The sequence below is a fragment of the Dendropsophus ebraccatus genome, chromosome 8 (assembly GCF_027789765.1).
Source record: "Dendropsophus ebraccatus isolate aDenEbr1 chromosome 8, aDenEbr1.pat, whole genome shotgun sequence".
In the NCBI taxonomy this organism is placed as follows: domain Eukaryota; kingdom Metazoa; phylum Chordata; class Amphibia; order Anura; family Hylidae; genus Dendropsophus; species Dendropsophus ebraccatus.
This window is the reverse complement of record NC_091461.1, coordinates 50495177-50519806: the sequence shown is the minus strand read 5'-3', so window position 1 is coordinate 50519806 and position 24630 is coordinate 50495177. Positions and strand designations below refer to the sequence as shown.

The window sequence follows — 24630 nt, the reverse complement described above, 5'->3', positions numbered from 1 at the left end:
GAACCTGAGCACTTTGAAGGCAGCACAACTCTATCCAGAATTAGCAATCAATCAATGGCCGAGCGGTCAGCTTCAGGCTTTGGCTGCATTTACTGTTAGTTTGCTTAACACTAATTATATGATGTTTCCAAAATACTCCCCTATCTAGAGATGAAATCCTGGTAGAATTCAGGGTTAGAATAAAAAGTATGTTTATAAAATAAACGTAGTTACCTTAGGCCAGCCAAGCCAGGACTAAAACACTGTCACTGAATCCTGATGGATCTTGTGGATCTTTCTGTCCTAGATGCCCCACCCTCTATAATAGACATATTAAAAGGGCTGTTTCAAAACAATTTTGATCCTAGTATTTGGCTAGGAGTAGTATAGATACAGATAAAACCTGTAATAGAAAAGATTGTATTTCTTTTGTGTTTTGATGCAACAGTTCTATGAATAGTACTAGGTGGCTTTAGTATGAGCCACCACTTATTGCTGTTAGAGATGAGCGAACCTTAAGCAGGCTCCAGTTTTTCCAAACCCAAACTTTTAGCATTTGATTACTGGTGGCTGAATAAGTTAAATGTAGTCCTAGGGATTCCTGGAAAATATAAATTACTAACCGGTAATTTCTTTTCTTTGAGCCCATGACGGCACCCCTGGAGGGGTCCATCTACTACTCCCATTGGACAGGAAACAGGATACAGGAAATCCCTGGATCTTTAAAAGAAGAAAACTCCCTCCTTTCACCAGAATTTAGCAAAGACCTAGGAGCGAAGCTCAAAAGACAAGACACAGAAAAAACAACAAAATTTTCGTTATTTTTTTTTTTTTTTTTTTTATATTGTACACTATATACAAATATATATTGTCTATTTTAATCTATAATATATATATATATATATATATATATATATATAATCTTTTTTTTTGGGGGGGGGGGATTTAGGCGGGGTGCCGTCATGGGCTCAAAGAAAAGAAATTTATATTTTCTCTCCTCGCCCTATGACGGCACCCCTGGAGAGTAGACTAGGAATATCAGCGCCTAGGGAGGGACTACAGCTTGTAATACCCTACGTCCAAAAGTCAAGTTGTCTGTAGAGGACAACTGAAGTCTGTAGTGTCGGAAAAAAGTATGTGGGGTGCTCCATGTCGCTGCTCTACAGATTTGGTCAATAGGGACAGCTGCTCTTTCTGCCCAAGAGGTCGCTACTGCCCTAGTAGAGTGTGCCCCGAACCCTGCTGGTGCTGGCATGTCTCTTGCTTTATAGCATTCCCCAATAGCCTGCTTGACCCACCTGGCTATGGTCTGTGTAGAGGCCATCTTACCCTTATTCTTTCCCTGAAAGGAGATTAAAAGGTTATTGCTTAAACGCCACCCCTCCGTAACCTTTAAATATTGTAAGATAGCTCTTCTCACGTCAAGACTATGAAATGTCATCTCACGGTCATTGGAATCATTATTGCAGAACGATGGTAACACTACTACTTCAGACCTGTAAAAATCGGAGACTACCTTAGGTAAAAAGGCCGGGTCAGGTGATAGGACAATTCTATCGCCCAACACAGTCATGTATGGAGTCTGAATGGAGAAAGCCCTAATCTCACTTACTCTCCTGGCAGAAGTTATGGCGAGGAGGAAGGCTACCTTCCAAGAGAGAGACTTAATGTTACAGTCTTCAATGGGCTCAAAGGGGTTAGAGGTAAGACTGTTTAGAACTAGATTGAGATCCCATGGAGGGACTTTAGATTTAATAGTGGGACATAATCTAGTCGCTGCTTTTACAAATCTCCTCATCCATTGGTGGTTGGCTAGATTGTAATCATAGAGAGCATCAGAGCAGAAATTTGAACTTTAATAGTACTTGGTCTGAGGTGTTTGTCCAGCCCTGCCTGCAGAAACTGTAAAATTGAAGGAATGTCCGGAGGAGCCATGATGTTAACTGGTTTATTTACAAATCTGCAGAAAGCTTTCCAAGTTCTTAAATATATCAGGGAAGTAACTCTCTTCCTGCTGGCCAACAAAGTGGAGACTACTTCTGCTGAAAGACCCCTGTCTATCAATAACTGCCTCTCAAATGCCATGCTGTCATGTGAAGGCCCTGCACTTGAGGATGGTAGACTGGGCCCTGGCTGAGAAGATCTACTCTGTTTGGTAGTATCCAAGGGTCTAAAAGAGACATCTTCCTGAGGAAAGTAAACCAGACCCTTCTTGGCCAAAGGGGGCTATGGGGAGTATGATATGTCCTGTCGGATCTTTCTGACCACTCTCGGTAGGAGTCTGATGGGAGGAAAAGCATAGAGAAGACCCTGATTCCAAGGTTGGGCTAAGGCATCCAGGGCTAGCGGATTGTCCTTGGGGAACAGTGAGTAGAACTTGTGAACTTTCCTGTTTGCACGAGAAGCAAAGAGATCTATAGTCGGTGTTCCCCACAATTTTCAAATCTGAAGAAAGACCTCCTGAGATAGTTCCCATTCCCCTTGATTCAGAGAGTGTCTGCTGAGGTAATCGGCTTTTACATTGTCCACTCTCTTCAGGTGGAGAGCTGATAGTGAAAGGCAATGAGGTTCCACTAATCTGAAGAGAAAATGGGCTATTCTCATGAGCGGCAGAGAACTCGTGCCCCCTTGATGGTTGATATATGCCACTGCTGCTCTGTTGTCTGTTAAGACTCTAACGTTTCTGCCTTTTATTAAGGGCAGAGCCCGAGATAAGGAGAAGAATATCGCTCTCATTTCCCTTACATTTTGGGGATCTCTGGCTTCCTCTGGAGTCCAAAGTCCTTGGAAGACCTGCGAAACTGTATGGGCTCCCCATCCTCGAGGAATGGCATCTGTTGTTATGGTTAAGACGTACTCTGGACTCCAAGGAAGGCCTACGCAAAGATGATGGTCTTCTGTCCACCAAGATAGAGATCTGATTGTCTGTGGAGACAGAGTAAAAGGAGAATCAAGTGACCCTGGAACACCATCCCAATCTCTAAGGATCTGAGCCTGTAAAACCCTAGAGTGGTATTGTGCCCAAGGAACAGCTGGAATACAGGATGAAAAGAGACCCAAAACTGACATAGCCTTCCTGAATGTGGATAGGGGGGTGTCTATGAGCTCCTGAGTTCTAACCCTGACCATAGTGATCTTATTATCAGGAAGAAAAGATCTCTTAACTCTAGAGTCTAGGCGGATACCTAAAAACTGGCAGAACTGACTAGGGGTTTTGTTAGACTTGTCTTCGTTGATCTCCCACCCCAATTTAGAATTAGACAAGGCTACTGAGCGAGCAGCGAGTCTAAGCGCATCTGCTGAGGCATCAGACACAAAAGAAACAGCATTTTGTAAAGTACCAAAGGGTTTTAGGAGTTCATCAGTGGATGCGCCCTTGAAAATAAGGGGTGCTCCAGCGTGGGGGCACTTTTTTGGGGGGCCCGGGGAGGAGGTGGCTGAAATAAAAGACGTCCACTTACCTCCCCGGTTCCAGCGGCGGGTCCCGCATCACAGCGCTCCGGTGCCCGGCCGCTTCCGGGTGTCTGACGCTACGTCTCAGGGCCGCTCAGCCACTCAGTGAAAGAGGCGGGATCTGTTTGAAGTCCGCTCGGATCCCGCCTCCTTCACTGGGTGGCTGAGCCATTTTTATCATGTTCCTCATGCCACGCATAAAGGATGGTCCCTGATCCTCCAGGACCCTATTCATACAATCACCACATAGTACCTTGTTATATAAACTACTTAATCTCTTTTTACAGACCGGACAGTCCCTACTTTTAGACCGTTCCTTCCTAGCAGAAGCCTCCTACAAAAGAACAGCAGAACAGGAAACTAGTTAAAAAAATGCAAATAGCAAAAATAGTTAAGTGGGGAGAACCCCTCTTACCCCCTCCGTACCACAGGAGTATGAGATTCAGCTGGAGTAACCTCCAGGGATTCAGCGCTTTCGGTCTCCATTCCTTAAGATAGCTGTGGAGATCCCGATCTGCAGCAGCCAGAAGACGTAGTGAAATTCACTGGAAGGATCTGCCTGAGCTCTTCAGACTGAGCACTCACCATTTTGAGGCATACAGCCGCCTTTTGAATCTGGCGCCGAAAAATCATGTGACCGGCTGACCACGCCCCCTCCGCCACGCACTGAACTGGCGTCACCCTCCCGGCGCTCCTCTGAGAAGGCCAAAGTCTTCAGAAGTTGACAGACATGGCCAGCAGAGCCTCCCGCCCTCAGCACTCACCAGAACGCCTCCTCCTGGCACAGCATGCGCGAACGCAGCGCCTGCAGTATATGGGTTCCGGCATGCCGAGGGGAGCCGCCGGGGACCCATCTTCTGGAGGTGCAGGGGGCCCGACCAGACTAGGCAGCAGCTCCAAGAGTGGAGCCTGACGCCGCCCGGGAAGCCGGTGAGTAACTATGACCGGTAACCCCCAGTCACCCTTCTTCTTGATCCAGGGAAGGAAGGAGGAAAAAAATAACCACCTTTTAGCTCCTGCTCCCATAGGGACAGGAAACAGAAACTGGTGAAAGGAGGGAGTTGGCCTCTTTTAAAGATCCAGGGATTTCCTGTATCCTGTCCAATGGGAGTAGGAGGTGGACCTCTCCAGGGGTGCCGTCATAGGGCGAGGAGAGAAAACATGGATACAGATAAGCTGCATCTGTAATGACTGGAATCGTGGATCCATTGAACTGCCACTAGTAATAGGATAAGCTGCACCAGGGAGTGGAGTCTAGACGGAGCGATAAGTCGCCTGATCGCACGATTTTGAATGAACGATGTGTTTTTTATAGCGATCAGCGTTTAGACTGTTTGCTGTGTTTACACAGAACGATTATTGCTCAAATGCGATCGTTATCGTGCATATGCGACCATAAGGGGCTGCTGACCTTCACCAGAGCCCGCTGCAAGGTGGGTTGGATTTGCTGCTGCAGATGACCCGCAGGTCGCTATCCCTGGCTAGGCTTGCTAATGGAGGCAGGCGAGGTGCAGCTGGAGACACAAAGTCAGGCAGGACTCACGGCTGGTAAAAGGGCAGCAGTCATGGGCTGGGACCACAGGCAGAAGGAATCACGGGCAGAAGCTGGGACCACACCATGCAAAGGCTCCAACAGGGAGGTCAGGCTGGTGCAGACAAAAACCAATTAGGAGCATACTGTTACTTTAATTTCAGTAAGCTGCCATGCATGCCCTAGAAGGTGGGGACACACGCGCCGACATCGGGAATGGAGAGCAGGAGCATAGCCTGGTGAGAGACAGTGTGGGGGGGGGCTAAGTTACAGGCGGACCCACATCCCAGCATTAGAGACACTGCATCCACAGCAGAAGCGAGACAGGAGCAGCGGAGGCAGCTGTGGCCTATGGTGTGGGCCACATCCTGGACAGCATCCAACTTCTTCAGCCACTGGTAATCAAATGCGAGCGTAATCAGGGTTCACTCTTCTATAATTGCTGTTGGTTCAACCCTTGTGTAGTCAATTCAATTGCTCATTTTCTCAGCAGTGCTCACTACAGGGAAAATGTGATATCGGATACCTTCAATGGATGATGCCACAACCAGAAGTGAAACCTGCCTTAGGGTCCTTTTACATGGCCCAATGTAACACAGGAAACTAGTCATAATCAGCGAGATCTGGGCCCATTTGCAGAGCTTTTACAGGCTTTGCTTGATTGTGCAGCCAGGCTGCACAAACAATAGCTGGCTTGTTTGTGTGCCCATTTAAATGCTTTGTTATTGACGGCACATGGTTTAGACAAGGGATGTGCTGCCAATACAGATAATTTATATGACCACAGAAAAGATTTAGTAAGCAGACAAATGAGTGTTTGAGCCTTTAAAGCGACTCTGTACCCACAATCTGTCCCCCCCAAACCACTTGTACCTTCAAATAGCTGCTTTTAATCCAAGATCTGTCCTGGGGTCCGTTCCGCAGTTATTGTCCTAAAAACAACTTTTAATCCGGCAGCGCTGTGTCTAACGGCCGGGGCTTAAATTTGTATATGCATTAGGCTGGCACACCCTCTCTGTCCTTCCTTCCCACCCTCCTCATCATTAGGAATACTCCAGGCAGATTGCTTCCTATTCCTCACCTGTGTGTATAATGAACATGGGCTGGATCGTTAATACACCTGTGCAAAGCTCAAACAGCAGTAAATGTTCCTGGATCATTCCTAATGATGAGGAGGGTTGGGAGGAAGGACGGAGAAGTGGTGCCAGCCTAATGCATATACAAATGTAAGCCCCGGCTGTTAGACACAGCGCTGCCGGATTACAAGTTGTTTTTAGGACAATAACTGCATCACCTGCCGAACGGACCCCAGGACAGATCTTGGATTAAAAGCAGCTATCTGAAGGTACAAGTGGTTTGGGGGGGTCAGATTGTGGGTACAGAGTCGCTTTAACAACTGATTGCTTGCTCTTTTACATGGGTGTTCCTAGGGTCTGTTTATGAGGGCACTTAGTCTGGTTGAAAAGTGCCTGGTCGTGACCCTGCACATATGCCTAATGTTACAGAGGGAATATTTGCCTATGCCCAGAAATGGCTATGGTACAGAAAGTGGCATGTATTAGCACTTGTTACAATGCTACTTTCCATATGTAAACCCAGCACATAGGCAGAATGGGGAAGGGGGTTTATATTAGAACGTTAGCAGTTATTAATGCTGTCTTTATGCTAGTGTTGTGTCTGTGCTGTAATCGCTGGGTTCTCTTCTCTCTAGACGAGCAGAGATCAGTAACAAGCTGATCTGTCCTCCTATGTCGCACATCACACACAACTGTCCTTGAAAGCAGCTGTCCTGACATTTGTTTCTGCAGTTATTGATGCAGACTTGGTGCTTTCCCTCACCAGGTCTCCCTCCTCTCAATTACCACTAAACACTATGTGCCTTCTGATTATTGCCTGAGTCAGTGTCAGGCTGAGCGATGGATACCCTTCACGTTATAAGTGGCAGCATTTTTCTCATGGCGGTTTATGTTCTTGTTGGTATTTATAGGTTTAGTGCAGCGGTGTGCATCAGGGGGCGTCTTCTAAGCTTTATCCTGCCCTGTGATTCCCTTCTGTGTATCTCCAGCTGTTGAAAAACTTCCAGCACTGGGGTCTATGATGAGTTGATCACAAAAAAAACTATTAGACCTTATTAATAACATATCCTGTGTGCTTAAAGACAACTGTAAAGATTACAATTGGACATGCCATGTTCTGTATAGATATTCTGGCCCCTCTGTCTCATTTCTCACGGTGCATACAAGGCCAGCCCCAGCCTGACACTAACAGCTTTTGCTACTAGTAGATGCTATTCCATTAACAATATGATGTCAGGAAACTGATGGTTATAAAAGACTCCAACCTCCTCACCAATGCATCCCCGTCAGGCGCTTCCTAAAGGGATTATCCAGCGCTACAAAAACATGGCCACTTTCCCCCTACTGTTGTCTCCAGCTTGGGCTGGGTTTTGAAACTCAGTTCTATTGAAGTAAATGGAGCTTAATTGCAAACTGCACCTGAACTGGAGACAACAGTAGGGGGAAAAGTGGCCATGTTTTTGTAGCGCTGGATAACCCCTTTAACTCCTATTACTAACTTTCTTATTTGGATTCATGCAGTCTCAATACGAGCCACACACTATTTTTACTAGACATCTTTCTGTGCTCTCCCCTTGTCCGTTCTTCACAACACCATCTTAAAGGGGTTATCCAGCACTACAAAAACATGGCCACTTTCTTCCAGACACAGCACCACTCTTGTCTCCAACTTGGGCGGGGTTCGCTGCTCAGTTCCATTGAAGTAAATGAAGCTTAATTGCAAACCGCACCTGAACTGGAGACGAGAGTCGTGTTGTCTCTGAAAAAAGTGACCATGTTTTTGTAGCACTAGATAACCCCTTTAAAGGGGTTGACCGGTAAGCTGAAGATTTCTAAAGCCTTCTGGTCGCCAGCACTGAAACTTTTCTCTCCCCTCTCCCTTCTAAAATGTAGGAAAGGGGTGGGGGTAGGGCTGTATTAACAGCTGCTACCCTAGGCACTAAACCTGAAGACGCCCCATCTACACGCACCTATTGGCGATACCAGACCTGACCAATACCACCATACACCCCACCCCCCTGGAAAAGACACCAGATTTACTGGCAAGTCTGAACGGGAGGGGGGAAACTAAAAAAATAAAAGCCAAAAAATTTGTTTTTTCTGTTCCCCTGCTCCCTGGTGCTGCCCCAGGCACCGGACCACGGGTGCCTAATGGTAAATACGGCCCTGGGTGGAGGCTAAGTTGCAATACAAATACACTCCCACATGCAATGTCCAGTAGTTGCACAGTGTCTGCAATATTGTAGATACTGTGCTATTTGATGTGATGATCGCAACTTACCCGCACCCACCCCATGTCTCGGAAGACGTGGGATCTAAGAAAGCGAGTGCTGGCGAGCAGAAGGCTTCAGCCTTCTTTACTCACCGGACAACACATTTAAAGGGGTTATCCAGCGCTACAAAAACATGGCCACTTTTCCCCCTATCTTGTCTCCAGTTTGGTTGGGGTTTTAAACTCAGTTCCATTGAAGTAAATGGAGCTTAATTGCAAACCACACCTGAACTGGAGACAAGAGAGGAGGAAAAGTGGCCATAATTTTGTAGCGCTGGATAACCCCTTTAAGGATTTTTCCTGAGCTTCCCCCATTCTCTGGAACTCACTACCCTGACCGATCCAGCTCTCGCCTTCACGAGATTCGAAAGCAACTTGAATATTATTCAAAAAAAATATATGATCATCCCATTTGTGGTGGGCCCATCCCTTGGTCAACTACAATGGAGTCTTTTAAGTAGTAGTTACACCCCTATCCCAAACATTTTTGGCCGTGTTGTTTTCTGACCAAAATACAGAGCACTGTGTCACTTCTAATGTGATGCTGAATCTAGCTCTCACTGATAACCTTGAATAGTTAGGTCGACATCTGACCGTAATTGCTTTGAACCAGAACTGTTATGGGTTTTGGTTGCTGATCAGTACTGTTTGGTAGGTTCTCAAAAGAGACGTAAAGTCAAGATATGACTTTCATTGTTCCCTATGGGGATGCAACCTTGCAACTATTACAATCTGATTGTAACTTTTCTTCCCAAAGAAAACAGTAGAAGTTGTGACCGTAAGGCTGGGTTCACACTGCGTTTTTGCAATCCGTTTTTTGAAAGAAAAAAAACGGATGAAAAACTGAGTGCAAAAACGGATGCAGTTGTGTGCATCCGTTTTTCCATTGATTTCCATTATATAAAAAAAACTGATCAAAACAGATCCGTTTTTTTTTGACACAAAAACGTTGCTGACACTTTTTTTTTGTTTGTAAAAAAAAAAACAGATCCGTTAAACGGATTGCAAAAACGCAGTGTGAACCCATCCTAACTGTTGTGATGCCTCTGTCCATCACAAGCCGTCGATGTGATGTCAGGTGTGAATTCATAGGAAAATGAAATGCCTGTTTGATTCCCTGTAACTATAGGTACTTAATTGTTTATTGCCCTGTAAATTCCCCATTGCTTCATATCTATTGTGCAACATTTACCTTGCTGATAACAGATGGATGATTTCCCAGAAGTGTCCCGACACATGGGGCTCATTGCCTTGCGTGTAAATGCAGCAAAACTAGTTTGTGTCATTTACCATGAGTCATAGTCGTCTTTTTTGTTAGTTTTTATTCTTTATCCACATCTGCTTCTGCTTCCTGTTAGCACAGAGGTTAGGGTGTGCTCACACCCCGCAGATTTGTTGCAAATATTTCTGCAACTGAAAATCTCTTCCATTTGGGTGAATGGGTTGTTTTAAAGGGGTTATCCAGTGCTACAAAAACATGGCCACTTTCTTTTAGAGACAACACAACTCTTGTCTCCAGTTCAGGTGCAGTTTGCAATTAAGCTCCATTCACTTCAATAAAACTGAGAAGCAAAACCCGTCCAAGCTGATGACAAGAGCGGGGCTGTCACTGGAAGAAAGTGCCCATGTTTTTGTAGCGCTGGATAACCCCTTTAATATCATGTGCATGGGTCTCTGAAAGCTTCATTCATATTAATAGGAGAGTCTCTGAATTTCTGCAACAGATCTGCTGCATGTGAATATAGCCATAGAAAATAGTGTCTACACAAGAGCAACCTGTAGAATATATATAATGTATAGTAAGTGCATGAACCTGAAGAAACAGAAGCAGTATGTAGATACAGGATTGAGCTGCAGATCCCCATAATGCAGTAGTGTAGTACAACAGGCTAGAATAGAGCAGGGCTGCTGTCAGAGGTCTTTGCGGTCACATGATAGCGATGGGGAAGGGGGGGATGTTCAGCATGGACCAATCAGGAAGTGAGAATCACAGAGCTATGCAGGAGGACAGAGACAGAAACTTTTCTATACAACTGTGTGTGTAGCAGAGTGTTAGTACAGGCACATTATAGCCGGAATGTAGAGGATGAGAAACATAAGGGCTGCTGAATGAGCAGGGCATATGTGGGCACAGTAAAGCAGCACTCTGTCTGGGGTAGAGAGGGGTTACAGCTATGGAGAGATTACCGCCACCGTCCTGTCCCTGGATTCAAGCCCCAGCTTGTAGTGGATCTGCTATGATTTGGAAGGTGAGGGAGACTTCCTGGGTCAGAGTACAGTGCTGCAGACCCCGCTATGCAGACCATGCCCCCTCCCCACTCCCCCTCCCTTCCAGCACTGGGAGCTCTTAAACCAAAGCAATGCTCTTAAACCAAGTTACAATTATGAAGAACCAAGTTACTCTTAAATCAAGTTACCTCTGTATATATGTGTGTATATATATAACAACTAAAACTAACATTGTCAGAGCAATAATATCACTGGAATAGGTCTGATGCATTGGCTGCTGCCCCTCTGTCCTGTATGCAGTTTGAGCACATGCTGTATGTAATGACAGGTATCTTTTAAGGTGGATAACGTAATCTATGTACTGACTACAGGGGAAGGACAAACTGAGCCGCAGGTCATATAAGATGGGTGCAGCCATAATCCGCACCTCTACTGTGGTTCAGAAATAGATAATGTCAAATTCCACCTTTTAAAACACAAGTTTAAAATTAGACAGGAGCATGTCACTGCTGTGTAGGTGGTTAAAGGAAAATTCCACCTTTAGGCGAGGGCAAATCCTAGCAATATCGCACTATTATTGGGGAAGAACTGGGGCCTGGTGTCCACGGTGTTCAGATTGCATTGCAAAGGCCTATGTGGAAACCCATCCTAAAGTGTCACTTTTTGTAGCACTACTTTACTATAGAGCCACCGCTTTTGCTCAGTAGGTAAAATAGGTTTTGCATTCATCTACTGCAGGGGTGTCAAACCTTCAGCCCTCCAGCTGTTACAAAACTACAATTCCCATCATGCCTGGACAGCCTAAGCTTTAGCTATGATAGGCCTGATGGGAATTTTAGTTTTGGGACAGCTGGAGGGCCACAGTTTGACACCCCGACTCTACTGTATTTTTAATTTCCTTCACACATGTTCTTGGCTTCAGTGTTTTATTTTGTGCTTCATGGGTTTTTATTTTTTTAGTGTGTTAGTATATTTGTCTATTGGCTTCCAGCTAACATCTCGTCAAATTGTTCTTTTTCCCAGAAATTGCAGGTAAAAATGCCTGGAAAAAAAACATATGTTTGAAACTATATTCACACGAACGGGCTCGCAGCGAGATTCTCGCTGCGAGCCCGGCAGGTCCTGGCAGTTCCCATACACTACATACTTGCTGCGGTCTAAACGACCGCAGCGAGTATGTAATTCTGCCGCCCTTAACCCCTTCTGCTCCCGGCCGGCTCCCCCGCTGTAAGCATACTTTACCTGTCCTTGCTGCACGGGTCCGGCGTCCTGCTCTCCCGCCCGGCCAATCAGTGGCTGCGGCTGGGCAACACACTAATTGGCCGGACGGGAGAGCAGGACGCCGGACCCGTGCAGCAAGGACAGGTAATGTATGCTGCTTACAGCGGGGGAGCCAGCGGGAGTAGAAGGGGTTAAGGGCGGTATAATTACATACTCGCTGCGGTCGTTTAGACCGCAGCAAGTATGTAGTGTATGGGAACTGCCAGGACCTGCCGGGCTCGCAGCGAGAATCTCGCTGCGAGCCCGTTCGTGTGAATATAGTTTCAAACATATGTTTTTTTTCCAGGCATTTTTACCTGCAATTTCTGGGAAAAAGAACAATTTGACGAGATGTTAGCTGGAAGCCAATAGACAAATATACTAACACACTAAAAAAATAAAAACCCATGAAGCACAAAATAAAACACTGAAGCCAAGAACATGTGTGAAGGAAATTAAAAATACAGTAGAGTCGGGGTGTCAAACTGTGGCCCTCCAGCTGTCCCAAAACTAAAATTCCCATCAAGCCCGCCCGTGTGAATATACCCTTAAAGGGAACTCTGTTCTCTGGGGAAGTATCTTGAAGTGTATCTGAACTTTCAATAAACTTCTGACATGAGTGCTGAGACTCCACTGATCGCTAGAATAAAGCGGGCACAGCACTTGACAGAGCGCCGTGCCACTTAGTTGCTGTTCATCGCTCCTTAGAAAGCTACGCATGCAGTGATAACAGTGGAATTCTTGAATCCATACACTGCACACTTGACTTTCAGTATGACGTCTGTGTTTGTTTGAAGGGAATGTGTCATTAGAAAATGATCTGTTGTGTAAATAAAGTTATTTTAAACATGGTTTTTAAAGCGAATGTACCGTACATCATTTTAAGTTTTTTTTTACATGAATAGACCGGCACAGGGATGCTGGAGCTGCGGTCCTTTTTTGTAAACCGCGGCCCAGTTCCCGTGCACGGCACCGGTCTATTGCTGAGCAGCAGCACGGCCTGTAGCATTGGAGGGAGGCCGGCCCACTCAAAGTGGAAGGAAACCCCCTTCCCTCTATGACGCTGCTCCATTGGAATCGAAGGAGACGCGTCATAGAGGGGGGAGGGGGCTTCCTCCCCCTGGGGGCAATCCGGCCCGCCTCCAGTGCTTCAAGCCAGGCCACTGCTCGGTAACACACCGGCTTAATGCACAGGAACTGGGCCACGGTTCAAAAAAAAAAAAAAGGACCTCAGCACCGGCATCCCTATGCCGGCGCTGGTCTAGTCATGATGAAAACAGAAAAGTGATTTACCACTGGTACATTCGCTTTAAGCATTTTTGGTTTTACTTTTACAATCTAAATTTTAAAATACTCTAATCCTAAAATCTTGCAGTTTTTATTCTGACCACTAAAATTAAGGCAAGACTTCCTGTTCCATCTGTGATGATAAAGAAGAGACTGCTGGAAAGTGATCTGCATTACAGTGAAGGCTGATACCAGTATATTGACCTCTGCACAGGTCACATAGCATGCGTACAAAGCCACCCAAAAAAAAGAATAGGATCTGGAGATCTTTGTTGTGAAGTTAAAAACAGCTTAGGCAAGATGGCGGCCCCCTATAATGTTCAAGAAAATGAAATAAAAGAAAAAACGTATTATAAGAAAACAAATTTGAAAAAAAAAAGAACATGGGTCAGTATCTGGCTGTAATCAGTAAAAAAAAATCTAGGTGATACATTTCCTTTTAGGCTATGTTCCCACACAATTTTTTTGCTCAGTATTTTGCTACCAAAACCAGGAGTAGATTGGAATTGCAGGAAGCTTATCTTCACACACCAATGAAATTTAGTGGATGGGCGCCATTTAATAATTGCCATTATTTTAAAACAATGGCAATGTTTTAAAATAATGGCCGTTATTTGCCATTAAATGACATCCATCCACTTAGTTTCAACAATGAGTGAACATAGCCTTTCTGTGTTTTTCACTCCTGACCAAAATACGGTGTGGGAAAATAGGTTAAAGTTTAGGTTCAGGTTAAAGAGCGTCCTCCCCCGCACACTTACACTTCCTGGTTTGGCAGCGGTGGTGGTGGTAGTAGCGGCAGGGTGGAGGGGTTATGGGCCACAGTGTTGCAAATACTAGTGAATTCTATTTTTGCAAAAATTGGTGCTCAGCAGTTTTGCAAAGTGAACAAAGTGGGTGACTGTGGGTGTGGTCTGTGCTGCACGCGACTATGACCGGCTTGTGACTTCTCTGTACTTTGGTCAAATTCACTGTGCTCCGCTGGCCTTATGGTGCGTTTACACAGACAGATTATCTGACAGATTTTTGAAGCCAGAAACAGACTATAAACAGAAAACAGGTCATAAATAGAGATGAGCGAACCGGGTTCGGGCTCGAGTCGATCCAAACCCGAACATTCGGTATTTGATTTATGGTGGCTGCTGAACTTGGATAAAGCTCTAAGGTTGTCTGGAAAACATGGATACAGCCAATGACTATATCCATGATTTCCACATAGCCTTAGGGCTTTATCCAACTTCAGCTGCCACCGCTAATCAAATGCTGAAAGTTCGGGTTCGGATCGACTCGAGCATGCTCCAGGTTCGCTCATCTCTAGTCATAAAGTAAAGCCTTTCCTCTTCAAATCCATTCCTGGTTTTAGCTTAAAGCAAATGTACCATCAGGTACATTTGCTTTAACATGACCCACAGATAGATTGGCGCAGGAAGCCGGTGCCGCGGTCCGGTTTTTGAACCACGGCCCAGTTCCCAAGTACCGTTCTATCCACGGGTACCGGGCCGGGGGGTGAAGCACTGGAGGCAGGCAGGCCGGACCACCACCAGTGTGAGGAATCCCCCGCCCCTCTATGACGCAGCTTCATTGATTCTAACGGAGCCGCTTCATAGAGGGGCGGGGGATACTTCCACAGGGGGCGGCCCGGCCTTCCTCCAGTGCTTTAAAAAACAGACCACTGCACGTGGGGGGGAGCGCCTAAATTCTGAGATAAGTGAGGAGGGTCTCAGAGATGGAACCTACATCTATTGGATATTTATTGCATATGCCACAAATCTCCAGATCTCATTGTCCTACAATAAAATAAATAAATAAAAAATAAAATAAATAAAAAAAAATTGATAAATCTCCCCGCTTTGACCCCAAATGTGGCACAAAAGTATACTGGGCGTACACAAAAGTACACTTGCTGAATGTACGCAGCGCTCGCTCACCATTGTTTTCTATAAACTGAAGTCCATGTTAGATTAAAAACGCGGACCTGAAAAACACAAGTAGTAAAATACATAAAAAAGTAAAAAAAAAAAAAAACCGCAAACGCATGGAAAAAAAACGCCAAAGAAAAAGGATGTTTGAGGGCCCCCTGAGTATAGGGTGACATACACATCTATAGGATAAGTTGGGGGTGAGGCAGAAAGTTGGGATGCCGGGCTCCTCACCGATCACACATGAGGTGACAGCCTGCAGACAGTATACGCCTAGCCATAGATCAGTAGCATCCTGTTCACATGCGGCGTTTCTTGCACACTGACCCTGTAGCTGCTTTCCTGTGGCCTCTCCTATGGGAGTTGTAGTTTTGCAGCAGCAGGAAGCCATAGGTTGGGGACTTGTATAAAGTTTGCCCCTATTGCAGCCGGTTCCGCACGCGGTAAGCTGGGGCTCAGCACTGGGCGCTACCACACCCTGTCACCCGGCCAGAACCCTCCCATCCGCCTTGGAAGTCATTAATTAGAGCGGCCTATGGGCCTGCCGCTCAGCCATAGGCTCCCGTGCTCCAGGCCGGGCTCCCGCCCCCGTGTGTCCCTCCTCTCCGCACACACTACGCTTTTCCCACTAACTTCTCGGCGCCGTGAGGTGAGTGCACCGGGAGCGGGGCCGGGGCGTCCAGCTACTTGGAGCTCTTCAGCCCGCGGTGAAACTACAATTCCCAGGAAGCGCTCGCACTGTGTGTCCGGACGGGCAGCCTGGGAGTTGTAGTCCGGAGGCGTCCCATCGCGGCGGCGGGCGGGGGGGTTCTGTTTACTTCTGTGAGAGGCTGAGGAGTCCGGGCCAGTGACGTCACCGGCTGTGTTATTAGCGGCTGCTCCGCCGTCCGCTCTGCTACATCTCTCCGGTACCGGGGGCTGATAACAGAGAGCAGTAGGTAACAGCTGTGTCACAGACAGCATAGTGCTGGACACACACACTTGTATCTATGTTGTTTATGCCTGTGTTGTGCTATGGTTACATTGCTTATTTACCTCTTACTTTGTAGTTATTGTCTCTTTAATTCCCTGTCATGTTTGGGGCTTTAAATCACTTGAAGGTGTTGAGTGCGGTGAGCAGGTAACCTGGGGCGAGACGGGCGGCTGCCAGGTAGTAGGTAATGGTTTCCAGGGTACAGTAATGGTTTCCAGGGTACAGCCGGCTGCCAGGTAGTAGGGTAATGGTTTCCAGGGTACAGCCGGCTGCCAGGTAGTAGGGTAATGGTTTCCAGGGTACAGCCGGCTGCCAGGTAGTAGGCTAATGGTTTCAGGGTACAGCCGGCTGCCAGGTAGTAGGGTAATGGTTTCAGGGTACAGCCGGCTGCCAGGTAGTAGGGTAATGGTTTCCAGGGTACAGTAATGGTTTCCAGGGTACAGTAATGGTTTCCAGGGTACAGCCGGCTGCCAGGTAGTAGGGTAATGGTTTCCAGGGTACAGCCGGCTGCCAGGTAGTAGGCTAATGGTTTCAGGGTACAGCCGGCTGCCAGGTAGTAGGGTAATGGTTTCCAGGGTACAGCCGGCTGCCAGGTAGTAGGTAATGGTTTCCAGGGTACAGCCGGCTGCCAGGTAGTAGGTAATGGCTTCCAGGGTACAGCCGGCTGCCAGGTAGTAGGTAATGGTTTCCAGGGTACAGCCGGCTGCCAGGTAGTAGGTAATGGTTTCCAGGGTACAGCCGGCTGCCAGGTAGTAGGTAATTGTTTCCAGGGTACAGCCGGCTGCCAGGTAGTAGTAGGGTAATGGTTTCAGGGTACAGCCGGCTGCTAGGTAGTAGTAGGGTAATGGTTTCAGGGTACAGCCGGGTAGTAGGGTAATGGTTTCCAGGGCAGAGCCAGCTGTGTGACTTGGACTTTGTCTCCGGTTAGTCAGTGCCATGTGCCGGAGCTGTTCCAGGAGGTGATTTCCCCCTCACGTGATGGAGGATCTTCAGGGTTCTCCTTGGAGCTTTGTTTACATTGCTTTCTGATGGGACTTGTAACCCCCCCCCCCCCCCCCCCAACCTGCCGCACTCCAGCTTTTCCCAAACTACAACTCTCATCATGCATCAGCTGTCAGGGTGTAATGGGGGTGGTAGTTTGGTAACAGCTGCAGGTTGTGAGTTATGGGCACTGTGTGAGTAGTAGTAGTGGGGCTGATGTCTTGTACACCGCTGAGATGACAGTATGGAAATAAGGATCAGCTCTATTCAGGGACTGGCGGCACGTGATGGCTTAGTAAGCGTCTCTCATGTGGAATCGTTCCTGACAGACTGGCTGCGGTGCTAGACCTGGCATGGGGGTGCGGACATTACATCGCAGACAGTACAGAACACGCTGCATATGTAAACCAGAGCACATGCCTCGCTGTAACTTTCTCCCGTAGGTGGTTTCCATATGTCGGTGTCAGATAAGGATTACACTATATAGATGAATGTGACTGTATATCTGCCCAGCTCCTGATACACAGGGGGCTGTCCTGTAAGCATGACGTCGGGCAGTACCTGGGTATAAACTGAAGTTATGGTGGGGCAGATAGTGACGGCACCTTGGCATTAAATGTTTCTGTAGGGTTGGAAATGTCTGCCAGGGTAGCTGTATGGCGGAGGCATCTGATGTGTATACACACAGCTTTTTCTCACTCCTAAAATGCTTTGATCGCAAGAATTTAAAAGTAGCTAAAAGTTAAGGAGCATGTCAAAATTCTTAAAGAAAACTATTGAAGGAATGTATAGAGTATTTCCGTGTTCCCATAGACTGGTGTTTTCCAACGTGTGGCTCTTAAGCTGTTGCATAACAACAAGTATACACAATTCTAGTTCTGCAGCAGCCTGCGAGTCACCGGTTACATGTGTCCAATGATAAGCCTGGTCACTAATGGTATCTGGTCATCTTCATCTCTAGTTCTTGCACAACTACACCCATCAGTTGTCAGGGCATGCTGGAACTTGTCATTTTGCAATAGCTGGAGAGCCGCTGGTTGATGAACAGTCGTTCATAGAGCTTGGGCCTTGTGACTGATCAGCTGCGGCTAGTTACTGTCTCTCCCCCCCACTAATATTACACTACAGTCTCTTTCAAACCCAGGAGTAATATAGACTCACATCCCAGCTCCACTGTAAATCTACAGACCAGAACTGACAACTTTATAGTGATCATACTGTAGATCTGAGGACATTATTGACATTATATTCTGCTCCTGTGATAGAGGCCTAAGTGTAATGCACATGGGGAACGTATCACCTGTGGGTTTGCCTGTTACTCCACCCAGGGTTAGAAGTAAATGTTCTTAAATACATGTAAAGCAGCAGGGCCTTGCATCCTAGTTGGCTCCTATCCCACTCCATTCTGCAAATTTGCTATTGGAGCTGAAGGTAATTCTATTACTTTCACTAAAGTTCTTGGAAACGTGAAACCAGCACACGTCTTTTTAGTAGTATGCTCTGGGCACAAGTGTATATATAATCTATTTAAAGAGCAGTTCAGGCTAGAATAGTGTTTATGTGCCATGAGACCGCATTGCCTGCTCTTTGCATATAATCAGTTTCAGTGCAAGCTCCCAACCCTCATTGTTTGTTGTGACCGGGTGAGTCTCTACAACGTGGTTTCTAGTGAAGAGGACAGCACCAACCTGATTATCGAGGTGAAGACTAGACAAGCAACTAATGCTGGTCACTTTAGTATCTGTCGGCTTACTATTCCTTTCAACCCCCAACCCATACATGTGCACGCTTAGCTGAGGATACATGTGTTCTCAATGGGGAGAGGGGCACTTCCACTATGAGAACACGGATGATTCCCCCCAATATAACCTACCGGAGGAGAGTCTGCACCATACAAAAAAGGTGGTTGGCAGGTGCGGACTACTTTCCTCTTTGTAGGGTCATCGTCCTGCTCTGGATAGCCAGTGGGGATCTGGAATACATAAGACTGTTGTCACTAAATATAGAAATATATTATATGAGCGACAGCAGGGTTCACTTTAGTGGCATCACCAGTATTCTTAAAATACCCTCTCTTCTGTTTATAGGAAACATGAGAAACTATTTACTGAAAAAGTAGTGGATCCTAAAACAAACTTCCAGCAGATGTGGTAGTTAAATCTACAATAACTGAATGTAAACCTGACTGGGATAAACATATATCTATCCTAAGATAATAAGAAGGGAAATACTAAAAGGGCAGACTAGATGGACCCAGTGGTCATTTCCTGACGACAATCTTCTATGTTTTTAGATATAAAATGATTGAGATGGCCATTCATGTTGTGGTTCCTTCCCATGCTCAGATGTGGCCCGCAGGCATAGTGCATTACAATGTATGTGACACTAACGTAAGACACTGCTGAGTCTACTGTGGAATCTTGTGCTGTTTTTTTTGTGGTTTCGCTCATCGTGTTTTCCTCTACTCCATTAGTGAATTTGTTTTGAGGGTAAAACAAATGCTTTTGGCCTGAAATCATTTATGATGACACATGGAACCATAGTAGTCAGTTACGATCCTAATCCCTTTTAACAGTTGACCACTGGGTGCACCAAGCAGCAGGACACCCTACGATCACCCCACTGCATGGATGCCTATCTCTAGAGAGAGAGAGAAAAAAAAGAGAACCCCTTCAAATTCCATCTACTGGAATGTTTTGGCAGATCTAGGTGGGAGTAGCCGGGTGTACACTTGTGGACATTGCCGTACAGCAGGTGTTCCATTGTATCCATATTCGGCTGAGTACAATGTATAATTCCCAGACAAGAGGCGATTCTTTTAACATTGCATGAGGCCTCTTTGTAAGTTAGCACTATGTAATAACACAATTGTTACCTGAATCCGCTGGAACACTGATAATGTTTCCCCTTTCCGTATTTGCGTTGGAGGGTGTTGAACTTGGTAAGAGATCACATAAAAGTTTGAGCTGTTATTGTTGATCTATTAGGGTCAGAAAACATCTGATATGTCATAGATGCGGGAAGCTTTGTCCTGCTGACACCCCCAATGGTTACAGAAACCAAGGGCCTCATTTCAGCCATCATTGGGGTCTCTGCACAGATTGGAAGTTCTAACACCTCACCGTAACTTGTCTTCAGGTACAATTAAGCAGACTTTACACTTTTCTCAATGCAGTGACCCAGCATAATGTTTGTGTCACCTTTGGACTGTATAGACCACACTAGTAAATGTAGTTGCCTCCAGGCATAGTCCAAGGTACCATTACATGACGCAGCAGGAGCTCCAAAACTTAAGGGAAAAGTATGTCTTGTCATAGTTGTGTGACAACAGCATTTGTCTGTCATCTTAACCCGCCTTATTCATTTTGTTTCGTGTTGCAGAGAAGCTGCAAGAAAGTCACATGGCTTCTAATGCAAACGTAAGATGCTTAAAAGCTTAGCCTATGGCAGGTAGACAGAGACGCGTAGCTGAACATGTCATGTAAGACAACCATTACCTCTTCTACCCTTCATAATACTTCCTGTAGGGCCTCATGCATTATAAGAAGCCTTTTTTTTTTTTTTTTAAGTTATAACGAAGAAACGTTGTCAATGTACAACCTGAGTTTTTCTGTCAGATCCCAGCAAATGCTCCGACTTTAGGCCTTGTCTAATTTCGGCACACTCCTGAAAAGGGTTATCCAGCGCTACAAAAACATGGCCACTTTTCCCCCTACTGTTGTCTCCAGGTCAGGTGCGGTTTGCAATTAAGCTCTATTTACTTCAATGGAACTGAGTTTTAAAACCCCACCCAAACTGGAGACAACAGTAGGGGAAAAGTCGCCATGTTTTTCTAGCGATGGATAACCCCTTTAATGTAAAATGGCCAACACATGGCTGCACATCCTGGTTATATAGCATTTGCGGTGTTATATTTGTCCCTGCACTGGGATTAGATCTGAATTAGAATGATGTCTGCTTTTGGGAAGCAGGGTTGGTTACCTGAGAATGTCTGTCTGAGCCTTAAAGGGGTTATCCAGCGTTACAAAAACATGGCCACTTTCTGGCAGGTGTTGTAACTCAGTTCCATTGAAGTGAATGGTGATTATTAGCAAATCACACCTGAACTGGAGACAAGAGTCGTGTTGTCTCTGGAAGAAAGTGGCCATGTTTCTCTAGCGCTGGGTAACCTATTTAAGATATGAGTATATTGTGCTTTTGCATGATGTGACGGTTGTATTTATTCATCTCATTGTATGATTGTTTACTAACCATCATTGTTTTCTCTTCTAATCGTTTCTGGAAAACACAATAGAATATTGGGAAAGTATGATTTGTTGGGCCAGCTAAGCTTTTAGCTCATTACATGTAATGCACTTATAGTGGCATTGGTAGAGAGATGAATGTCTGGAAATGAATTTCTGGTTGATGCATGATGTGTGAAATCCTTATGCAGCTATTACTTTTATATGTTATAATTATTTTTATAGTGAGATAATGTTGTAGTAGTAATTTCTGATCTAATAAACCACTGCTTAGGTCTCCCACCAGAGCATTAATGCGGACTCGTCAGCAGCTTTTTTTCTCACTAAATTATTACTTATTACCATGAATCAGTAGATGACTCTTATTTTAATCTGTTGCTCCAGCACTCAGCTATAAGCTTAAGTAATTTAATGCAAATTTGGAGATAAAGCCCACAGACCTTTCCCAGGGACTGGAGTAAAGTTTATATAATGGGTATTTACATGCAGGCATAGGGGTGTTAGGAGTGAAGAAGCCTAATGTTGCTGGCCTGAGTAATGCCCTGTGGGCATGTATAAGGTTATGTCTCAGCGCCGGATCGACAGATTGAAATAAGAGTTATATATCCTGATTTAGGGTAAGAAGCCCTGTTGTACACTGCCTTAGTCAACAAAAATTCATTTTCTGACAGCTTTGATTTAAAGTTGTCCACTTGCTTTTGATGGATGCCAGCTAGATGCTTATTTGTGCTTTTAAAATGAGGGCAGAGCAATGAGCCAGGCTTCCCTGTCATTTCCTCATCTCCTATGGCAGTGGCCTGCAACCTGTGGCTCTCCAGTGGTTGCAAAACTATAACTCCCAGCATGTCTGGAGATCCTTTGGCTTTCTGAGCATTCTGTGAGATGCAGTTCTGCAACTGCTGGAGAGCCACAGGCTGTAAACTAGTGTCCTGTAACATTTGTCCTCCTTTCTATATTCACACTGCTAAAATGCATTATAAATCCTGTTCAAGCAGACTAGAATATGCGGAATAGAGATTGTACAAAGAATCATGAAACCAGCTCTATTGTTGGAACAATCCTATGACTTTCTCTCTGTATTTTACATCCTAATGTATTTGTATGAGATCTTTATAGACGCAGCCTTGGGCGGCAGTGGCTTGTTACTTTCACATGCCATTTCTGCTTGTGTTGATCTTTTACGTATCTACGAAGCCACTTGTAGTGTTTTGGCCATTACCACCACAGTCTGTTCTCGTATTTGTGGTAAGCTATAGCAGGAAGCTGTGTGAGAGGTAAATGCACAAGCTGAAGAACTCTTGAGGTGCTGGTGTTGCTGTGTGCATGGCATGCGTGGTGCTGGGCTGCCAGTGCTATTGTTAATGTTTAATGTTCTGTGGCATATTTTACATGAATAAATGAGCGTCAGCAGAACACTGATCCAAGCCGTCCGCGTTTGTCTGGAGCGATGACACCGCTTGTTGGTGCTTCTGTTTCACTTCCGTGCAATGAGCTAATTGATAAAGGACGCGGCCGGTTATTCCAGTGGAGCAAATGAGCCGGCCGCACAGAGCTGGCCATGGAGGACATGGGGATTCATTCAATCTGTGGCAAGGATCACAGGACGACACGCAAAGGATAGGAGACATTCACCTGTGTGTGAAAATCCACAATAAACTTTACTTTGCACATTTATTTTAGAGAGATTCTTCCAGTTTTGCATTGGAGGAGGTTCTTGGCCATTTGGAACGGTTAATAATAACATACCATAATATTGGTAGGAACTGTAACCTTTAATGCCCCAGCCATTACTTCTGCTTTTAGGCCTATGGGACATCTGCTGTATCTTCCCTATGATATCTATCACCTTCCTGTCTGTGCTTGGTTGCCATAGGCCTTTATACCAAACATTACATTTCCCGCTGACCTGCTGTATCCCCTGTAGTCTCTCTGTACTCCTTGTTCAGCTGCTGTGATGTAGCTGTGTAATGTTCATGAAGCCAGGCTGGGATGCATGATTTGTTGGTTCAGTAGGCCGCCTGCCCTCATGATGGATGCTGTCAGTGCTATGACGTCTGTGTTATTGTCATTCACCGTCTATTGAACTGGGATGTCCTAAAGGCAGCAGCTTGACATATTGAAGGATTGTGTGTTCCTCCGGTACCAGGGACTGCTGCAGGGACCCATTAGCCTTCACTAGCTCGTGCACGCCATTACACATCTGGAGAGAGATTTATTGGTTCCTGTGGGCTCATAGACCCTTTTTATGAATTCTGTACCCCACAACATGTAAAAATAAAGGAATTTACAGGAATTTACTCTGGTGCTTTCCAGCCCTTGTATCTGCACGATTTCCCTGCGGATCGCTTGCACACCCATGTGAACTGCCTGTATGTCCTGGTAAATGAGCCAGAGTTTAGAAAGCTGTCGGCACCAGCGCATAGAAAGTATAGAAGTAAAAAGACCTTCTATATCCGTCATAGCATGAAACAGCGATTTCTATTATACTATTTATTGGGATGTTATAATACTTGACTTTCACTTTCATTTTTCTTTTTTTATAAAATTAACTGTAGTACACTTGTACACTGTAATGAATAGCTACAAATGTGTTAAAAATAATGTTATCAGATAGGAAAATAACCTTCCCATGTGTTTCCGCTCCGGATATAAAGCCTCCACCCGCCTTCCATAATTATAAATGGAGAAAGATGAATCTTTTTTTCTTAGTAACTACATGTAATTATGAGTAATGGAAAGGCTGTGTCGTCTGTTATTACTCATAAGTAATGACTCCTCTATCTGGATAGATCCACATTTTTTGAGTCTTAGTTGCTTAAAGGGAACCTGTTATGTTTAAAATGCCATCCTGTCTGCAGGCATCATGTTATAGAGCAGGAGGAGCTGAGCAGATTGATATATAGTTTATAGGAGAAGTTCTAGGATATCCTTTCATTGATTCATGCAAATCTCTGCTCATTTTGGGATACGTAGCCAAGTGGGTGGTCCTACTGAGTGATTGACAGCTTTAAATTCACAGAATTGTCAGTACTCACCAATTACCTGCTAAGTGTAGGATGAACAGACGGTCACAGGATTGACAGCCTAAGGCTGCACTACTGAATGAACCTTAAAGGAGTTATCCAGCGCTACAAAAACATGGCCACTTTCTTCCAGAGACAGCTCCACTCTTGTCTTCAGCTTGGGTGTAGGTTTTGCTGCTCAGTTCTATTGAAGTGAATGGAGCTTAATTGCAAACTGCACCTGAACTGGAGACAAGAGTTGTGTTGTCTCTGAAAGAAAGTGGCCATGTTTTTGTAGCACTGTATAACCCCTTTAAGGTCTGCATGTTTCCTTCTGATTTGTCACATACAATGTTATCCTGAAGACAATGCAGATCACAAAATACAATAAAACACTTCATGGTTATAATAAGTGTCTATATCT

At 45.4% G+C, this 24630-nt stretch overlaps 1 protein-coding gene across 4 annotated transcripts in view; it reads left to right on the top strand.

Annotated features, from left to right (window-relative positions):
* The window catches only part of SGMS1 (sphingomyelin synthase 1), a 197786-nt gene that overhangs the window by 154750 nt on the left and 18406 nt on the right, over window positions 1-24630 (top strand). The window contains exon 1 of one of the 4 annotated variants that reach the window (XM_069980333.1): window positions 15565-15655. The exons of 1 other annotated variant lie outside the window; for it this stretch is intronic. The gene's annotated coding sequence lies outside the window, so the exon portion shown is untranslated. 2 more of the 4 variants (XM_069980332.1, XM_069980334.1) reach the window with 2 other exon arrangements.